At 38.5% G+C, this 8,897-nt stretch overlaps 1 long non-coding RNA gene across 1 annotated transcript in view; it reads left to right on the top strand.

Annotated features, from left to right (window-relative positions):
* The window catches only part of LOC115068437, a 64,240-nt gene extending 59,552 nt beyond the window's left edge, over positions 1-4,688 (top strand). The window contains exons 4-5 of the long non-coding RNA XR_003847787.1: positions 2,205-2,343; positions 2,958-4,688. This is a non-coding gene — a long non-coding RNA (uncharacterized LOC115068437). The remainder of the gene's footprint in view (positions 1-2,204; positions 2,344-2,957) is intronic.
* Positions 4,689-8,897: the final 4,209 nt, after the last annotated feature.

The following is an 8,897-nucleotide window of genomic DNA, read 5'->3' as shown; positions in this document are numbered from 1 at the left end:
TATATCAATTGGTACATATATGTACATAGCAGCATCAGTTTTGATACATTCTTTTCAAAGTGTTGTGTCAATTTCCACTCTTTTTTCATTTTTAACTGAATTTTTCTGATTTTCGTAAATATGGTTTGATGGAATCTGCTCTTAGCCTTGTGTTCCAGTTCCTCTTCTCCATATCCTTGCCCAAACCTGGCTCTTTTTCAGTATAGCTATTTGGTATACTAAAGGGCTTTTGTTGTTTCTCTTAGCATAGAGATTTGTTTAATTAAAGACATTTTAAAGGTAATTCTTTATAAAGGGCTTATCTATGGCCTGTCTGCCCCTCCACTGTAGAAGAAAAAAAAATTGATCTGAAATTTTTTAAGATTTATTTTTGTTAGTAGTTGTGTGTTGGGGTGGATATGTAAACATGAGTGCAGTTGCCCACAGAGGTCAGAAGAGGATGCTGGATTTCCTGGAGCCAGAGTTACAGGCGAGTACAAGGAATCCAGCTCAGGTCCTCTGGAGGAGCACTAAGTGCTCTTAACTACTGGGCATCTTTCCAGTCGTCTTGATCTTGAACTTAAATAATGATTTCATTTTTTTAAAAACAAAACTAATGAAGCATTAATTCTTTGAGACTTTCATACATGCATACAGTGTATTTTGATCATATTCAACCACTTTTCCCCTAACTTTTCCCAGATCTACCCCAGATCCAACCCTCTCTCCCAAACCCTCTCAACTTTGTGTCCTTTAAAAAAAAACTACTGAGTTCAATTGTGCTGCCCATAAACTCATGGGTATGGGGCCATCCACTGGAACATGGTCAACCTACTAGGGTCAAACCCTTAAAGAAAACTGACTGGAGAGACATCAACTTATAAGCCATCAACTGCCTATAGCTCCTCAGCTAGGGATGGGGGCTCAGGATAGCCTCACTCCTCCAAGCTGAATTGTTGGCTGAATTGATTTTGTGCGGGCAACCACAGCTGAGTTGGTCCATGAGTGCAGTGGGCCTTCATTTTTAGAAGACACTGTTTTACTCTAGTCCTCCCTGACCTCTGGTTCCTGTCATCTTTCTGCTCCCTCTTCTCAGCCTTGCAGGAGGAGGGATGTGATACAGATATCCATTTGTAGCTTAGCATTCCACAGACACTTAGTCTCTGCACTTTGAGCAGTCATGAGTTTCTGTTTTAACTGCCTCCCGTGGCACAAGGGAGTTTCTCTGAGGAGCTCTGAGAGCTACATTCATCTATGAGTCTAGAGATGCACATTTAGAGGGCAGATTGCTATTATGTTTCTTTAGCAAAATAGTAGTAGTAGGTAAGTACCATGAATTTCCCAACCATGGGTTTTTGGCCTGGTTTACGGTATTCTAGTCATATGTTTCCAACTGTGGAGTGGGCCTAAAATCTAATCAAAAGCCACTTTTCTACCCATAGGAATATCATGGCACAACAGTTGTTATTGTGACTCACAAGGTTCAAAGTTGAGTAAGACTGTCGATGGCTTTTTTCCCCACATCAGCCTGATAGCACCTTCTGGTACTATGAAAGCTAGTCAGCAAGGAGGAAGCTTCCTGGCCAGTTACAACCTCATTTCTCTATGTCTTGTGACCAAAGTGTTCAGTGTCTTCAACAATGGGGCCTTACCATCAAGTTCTGGTGGGCAACCAAAAACAGTGATAATAGCCTGTACTGTTTTGGGGGTCTTGAGGAGACTGCTGACCTACAGCTGGAGAGGAGGTGGCTCATACCCTACACTGGGCTTTTTATTTGGCAACCTACTGGAATGAACATAATCCCCTATATATGGTAACTCCGTATATATATATATATATATATATATATATATATATATATATATATATGTATGTAAGATTATAAAATAGTGAGTTTCTATGTATCTTTTTTGAACATCGTTTTTAGTTTCCCACCCCACCACCACCCTACCAAATACTAATTTCTTAAGACATTACTAATTTTTGTTATGTTATTTCTTCTGTGTTTAACATTTGGGCTGACCACCAGGCTAGCAATTGTTAATGCCACTATTAGAGAAACAAAGAAGCATATTTTTCAAGAAAACGTTATATCAGTTAGTGATCAGCAAGATTATGCTTACGCTGGTGTGGAAGTTTTATAATTAGAAATTTCAAATACACATGATCTTTATTTTCATTTGATTATCCAAGGCACACTTATTGATTGCCTATCATTTTTCAGGACTGAGCATTACAGAGAATTTAAAGGTGAATCAGACACATACCAGTCCTCTTTATGTAGACCAGCAAGACAGAGCCAGTTCTGTGAATGATAATAAAATATAAAGCAGCAAGCAATAGCCATCATAAGGGTGATGCTGGTAGGTGAGAATTTTTCATATAATCGGGGTCTTTTTATTCTTAGGGGTAAGAGAACATTAGTAAACTTGAATTGAATGAGGAGAACTGGATTTGGGTCAGAAGATCTGGGTGGTGTCCTGGTTTTTGGCCTGCTGCTCTGTAGAGGATACTTGACATTTCCACACAGTTTTACTGCCTCTAATATGGGGGTAATAGTACTTTTCCTGCTTGTAGGACATAGTCATCAAGAAGTTTATAACAGACAGTAGATATAGCTATATTCAAATAGCTTGTGCAAAATAAATACTTCTTTCCAGGAGCAAACATTTTGTTCTTTAGAACAAGGAACAACTTTATCCTTCTTTATTCCAATGAGGCATATCATGGGCCAGTCTAAGGAACGGGGACATGGATTCAATTTAAATTGTTTATAGGCCACACATGAAGTATCCAAGAGCCTCTCTGGAAGCTCCACCAAATGTCGCTCACTTTCATGCTTGGTGAGACTCAGTTAGACTTTGATGCGGATTGCTTTTGAAAGCCCATGCTGTGAAGAGGCTCGCCAGAGTTTCTCTTTCCCTTTGACTCTGACATTTATCTTGTTTTCCTTGTTCTTCTCCCCCCCCCACCCCAGTGTCTTCTGTTTGTTGAATGCAATTGAAACCGCAGCCTGCAACTGAGCTACTGTGGAAGAAAGAAGTCTGAAGCAAGTGATTCTCAGTCCTTGGTGTACATTAGAATCATCTTGGGAGCTTTGCAGATGCACAATGTCCAGGTCCTTCCCAAGAGTTTCTGGATTATTAGTATGTGATGAGGCAGGTTTTACTATGTCACAGCATCTCTCCACATGATCCCAATGTACAGGCACTACTAAGAGTCACCTACACATTGGTTCTTTGACTGTGGAATGTACCAGAAGCACCTGGAGAGCATGAGGAAATGCAGATTCTGGAGGCTCACTTCCAAAGATGGTGAAGAAAGAAATGTGAGGTCTAGGCTGTAAATTTGCTTTCTAAATTAAGTAAATAATCAAAATTAGTTTTGATTTGGAATATTGCTAAGGAATAGAACACTTTGGAGACCAACATATTGCTTTCAAAACACCCATCACAGGCTGTCAGGCTGTTTTCCTCACTGTGAGACAGAATGCTGCCTTTTTAGCTACATCTTGATTGTTGTGTATCTGCAGGTGATGTCTGAAACGTCTTTAAACACTGGAGTCATACCTGGTTCACTCCGCATGTATCCTTTGAGTGGGATAAACCTACATAATTTAAGAAGATCTCTTTTTTGTTCAGATTGTCACTCTTTTTGTCTTTTGGTTTTTGGTCTAAATTTTCTTATGCTTGGTGAGTGTTTGATCACGCAAGACCCTGACTTACAATGTGAAGTGTGGTAAAATGTGAAAACAGCACAGGCTACCCTAACTATGAAAAATTTCGGCAAACTTCAAGATGACTGAAAATCATGGGATGAAATTTACCAGACTTTGGCAATGTCTAATGATGAGAGATGAACTGTAAAAGTAAAAGCATATAACAAGTTTCACAATAAGTAAATATAAAGTAAGATATATGCATTTGTGAAAGATTAATGAACTTCTCTTTGAGGGCTCTGAAATGAAAACCCAGACAGAATAATCATATTTTTCCAGACTCTTGCCTTAGTCATCATAAACACACTACAGTGAACCAGACACATGGAGACCATCTAGATGCCCAGGAGTGAATTTGCTGGCTTTATCACACTTAAGTCCTCATCCCTCTGAAAGGGCCTGTGGCTCCCAACAGCCACTTTTCCATTTGCATTCTTTGTCTTTAAACACAGATACAAACTCCAGCCATCCAAAGATACCAGTCTTCCTAGAAATATTTGACAAGAGCAAAGCAGACTCTGTCCAGTGCTGATTCCGTAACCAGTAACTCCCAGTTTACACAGCCCGCATGCCGTGTGGCTCTGTCTGAGACTAAGAATGACCAAGAAACAGCTCATTTTCCCGTTTTTATTGTTGGCTTACTTTGGAGTGTTAATCAGTTTCTGTTCACTTGGTCACTCACTTGCTGGTCACCCCTAACATTAAGCACCTGGTGTGAGAAGAAGGGAGGCCTGTACAACATATATCTACACTCATAAAGATGCCAACTTGAGCTAACGATCAGGTGAAATATATTTTGCTTTCTGTTTTGACAATTATACCTTTATAATGACAAATGGAAATTTGGCAACTATTAACTATGACTAATTTAACTTTTATTGTGCATGTTTGTTGATGAGCCAGTGATGAGGGAACGAGTTATAAAGTACATGTTATTCATTGATTTTATATGTTCACTCTACAATATACATTTTCTCTTTATTTTAGTGAAGCCAATAGTTATGTAATTATACTCAATGTTTAACATAATTTAAGTTTTATTTGTAGAAATGAGTTAAATGATTAATAAAATGTACTTATGAACTTATGAACAAACTATCCATTTTGGTCATGTTCTGTTAAAAATGAAGTAAACAGTAAAAATAAAAATTGCGGTTGTTTATCCTATATGTATTAAAAGCTACATTTCTACCACAGTGACCAATAGTTATGAAAAGTAAGAGTTAAAATAAACATTGTAATTAACAAATACAGCAACTGCCAAATAAGGTTAACATTTAAAATTATTAAAAATCTTGACTATTTGTATAAATGTAAAACCATCCTAATTCTAAAACTGAAAGCTGATCTAATCTGGTTGCCAACATAAAGAATTTTTATTATTCTGCACACATACATCTAGAGCTACGTAAAGATATACAATGTATGCATATACTATGTATTGCTTAACTTCTTGGAATTTTCTCCAACCTCTGTCTGTAGCTGCTATGAATATAGTTCTGATTTGTGAGCACTTCTAAAATCTCACATTGGCATCTGAAGAGGGGCAATAACTCTTATGTGAGAATCTATCACGGCCTTTCTATCTGAGAGAGGGATGTTTGCTAAGGAAATTAAGTTGTCTTTTCTATTGCTGAAATCTTTGGGGCTGGTATTCTCCTCAGCTCTGAAGCTGTGCCCATCCTTTGTATTGGCACAAGCTGCACACCTTCACAGTATTTAGATAGAGGTACCTCTAATTTGTAGAACACTAGACAGAGATACACAGGCGCCTAAATGATGTTGATCATAAAACTGAAAGTTTATAGGTTGGGGAAGAATTATGTGAGCATTGAGTAGCAAATCCTCTAAGTGATGGAGCTATTTGTAATTCTGGTGTGTGTGTGTGTGTGTGTGTGTGTGTGTGTGTGTGTGTGAATGTGTGGTATGCTGGACTGGTAGGAGTTATCACAAAGTTAAGGACCCTGTAAGAAAGAGTTTTGTTTCATTCATTGTTGCAAGCACAGAATTCTGTTCCTAGCTGAATTTGGCCTGGGCCTGACAGATATTTGATATTAATGCACTTTCCTTGAGAGAACCTCAGGAGTGTTGTCTTCCTCCATTCATTCATTCATCTATTATTTCATTCATTTATTTAAAATCATGAGGTGTTTACATTTCAGGGATATCTGGGACATAGCACGTAACTTTAATGGTCTGTTCTGTAGCTCAGTCACTGCAGCCCCAGGGAAGCTGATTTTGACTCCAGGTTACAAAGTCCAAATTGTCCTCAAGGACCCCTTTATATCCCCCTAACAGCATATTCTGCATATATCTATAGTGTTTCCCTTTCTCACTGCTTGTTTTAAGACAAGTGTTTGGTCTTGTTTACACCTCTGGAGAGGAACAGTGAATGGGATATTGCCTGGGTGTGCCTGCTCGTGGGAAATCTGGTAAGCACTTAAATAAATAATTTTAATAGAATGTTATAAATTACATTACTAAGAGTTTTCAAAGTGATAGAGCATGTGAAAAGGGCAGGGGAATTCTTGCTGATGGAGATGGAAAGTCCAGGTAAGGGACCTCTGAGGGGAGTGCAAGGATTATTTTAATCCTGAAGTTCCATACTGGTGCAAGAGTTACTGGGCAACAGCTATGCTCTTGTTAGCAAAACAGTGCTTGGTATTACTATCCTGGAAGAGCCAATATGCATCTGATTGCTGCAGGCCAGCTGCATTTGATTCATAAGCTTTTGATTGCAGAGAAAGGTTCAGGGTCTCTAATAGTGCATACTTTCCTGCAGTGGGCCCAGAGCAGGACATACTGTTGAGTAGAGCCTTGGGGAAAGATTTACAGGCACTTTACTCAGCTTTTAGATTACTTGTCTCATTAGCAGTTATGGTGATGGGAAGAGGAAGGAAGAGACCAGGCCTGAACATTCTCAATGTGTAAGTGATTCAGAGTCAGTGTCAGGGCTCTAGAGGAAAATATTTCCATCTCTGCTTATGAATCATCTTATCCAAGAAACAGTACTGAATCTGCATATGACAAGTTCTTTTGACGTATTAATCAATAATTACAAATACCTGCTATTTAGTAAGTGTTGTGGTAGGCACTTAACAAATATTTGTTGAATAACAATATCATTTGACTAATACAATACCAAAGCACAACCAAATAGCCTATGCGAGTACTTCTGAAGTAGAAATGAAATATCAATTAATCTCCAACCACATAGGCTCTATGAAAATGGCATCCAACAGAATGTTTGCTTTTGCCAAGTGCTTACTTGTGAAATGAAAGTGGAAATTAAGAGGCTTGACTTTGTGTCTGCTGGTGCCTTACTGGTGGTCCTGCTCTTTGTTTATCTCACATGGGACACACTTGGGATTGCCTACACATCATTGCAGAACTGGGCCCAGAAATGGGACATGATAAGGAAGTTAAAGGCAACAGAACTTCTTCTGATATTTAGGCCAGATAGTGATGAGGTGTGAGAGGAGTGAATGGGAAGATATCAGATCGTCTCATGGCTCTAAGGAGTCAAAAACAAGCTTTTTGTTTTATTTAGAAAATTAGAAAAGGAAGAAGAAAAAGCTCTGATGCATTGTGTTTTATTAATTTTTTGTTATAAGGATGCAAGATTGGTAATTGACACTTGAGAATGATCATTTGTCTATTTTTATTTTATGTGTATGAATATATTGCCTGCATGTATATGTGTGCTACCACATGTGTGCAATGCCATAGAGGCCAGAAAAGGGTGTTGGAGTCCCTGAAACTGGACGGTTGTTAGCTGCCATGTGGATTCTGCAAACCGAACTCAGCAGCCAGCCAGTTCTCTTATCCTCTGAGCCATCTCTCTAGTCCTGAAAATTGTATTTTTTATTGTGGGTATTTTACTTTTTATTCAGAGAATAAAAGATCATTGACACCCACAGTTAGCCACCTGAAGTATGGTTGAGCATTAGAAAATAATCTTCAGTAAAGGTAGGAAAGCTCTTTTTTGTTTCAGAGGAAATTGTTTCATCAGACATCACCCAGATCAAAAATTGTTGCAACTGTGTGTCAGCTTTCTCCAGATCAATCCAGACTCTACTTTTTGGGCCAGCCCTTTTCCCTTTAAAGCAGTCAGTGAAAATTTGGTTAGGACTGAACCGAAGAAAGGCGCCATCTGTCATGTCCAGTGCAATTCTTAGAAATACATTAGAAACAGATTGGGGTGACCCGGAAAATAAGAAATGGAAAGAAGGAAGCCTACTTAGCTCCCAGCAGCTCTAACCAGCTCATGTTCCCCTGCACATGGAACAGAGCTGCTTGGGACAAGATCTGAAGTGGTGGCACATCTACAGCTCAATGTACTGGGGATGCTATTTTAGTCTCCTGTGCTTAATGATAGCTCAACCTTGGCCCAAAGATGCTCACATGAGACTGCTGTTTTCTATTGAACTTATCTTATCTCATCCTTCCTCAATTTCCTAAATTGAGTTTCCCCTGTCCTGAGTTCTGTTTCCGTCACTTTGCTAGTTACGCTTTCCCTCTAATTTGGTGGCAAAAGGTCTCTCTGTGTTTGCAGGTGCGCTGTGACATGAGACAGGTAGAAACAAGACAGGAGAGGCAAAGGGGAGGGAATGAAAAGGAGAAAAACACTCTGCTGGACAGAGTCTTAAGTATTTGGATCATATTGGGAATAATAATTGAGTTTCTAAAAATGCACAATCTAATTTAATTGTGGTATAGTGTCAAAAGTATTGAAATCAAGATAAAGAGTCATCTGTTCACTTGGGACGCAAGAAAATTTGGTATTTATTAATTAAAAATGTCAAAATAACAGATACTTAATTTTTAATAAGAATTTACTTATAATAGATCTAGTCTAATTTTCTTTTACTCTTTGTTGCAACCTACACTGATCATTTGACATATAAAAACCCCTATGGGGAGAAGGAAACCTTGTTACCAGTGCCCTGTGCCCTAAACCTAAACCTTTGTAGTATTCCTCATTTGCAACAGCTGAGGCATAAAGATGAGGCCTGAAATTCTATTCTCATTTTTCTAGGATGTGACTTGCAATTCAAATTAGCTGAAATGGGTACAGCACCCTTAAAATAAAGGCATTTAGAAACATGGTAATTAATAGATACAAATAACAACCTAATAGTAAACTTCTAGGGAAAGACAAATAAGATACGTAAGGTAAAGTGCTTTTTTCAGTCATTA

Source organism: Nannospalax galili, unplaced genomic scaffold (genome assembly GCF_000622305.1).
Source record: "Nannospalax galili isolate Female #2095 unplaced genomic scaffold, S.galili_v1.0 scaffold286, whole genome shotgun sequence".
Lineage (NCBI taxonomy): Eukaryota > Metazoa > Chordata > Mammalia > Rodentia > Spalacidae > Nannospalax > Nannospalax galili.
This window is presented reverse-complemented; position numbering and strand designations above follow the sequence as displayed.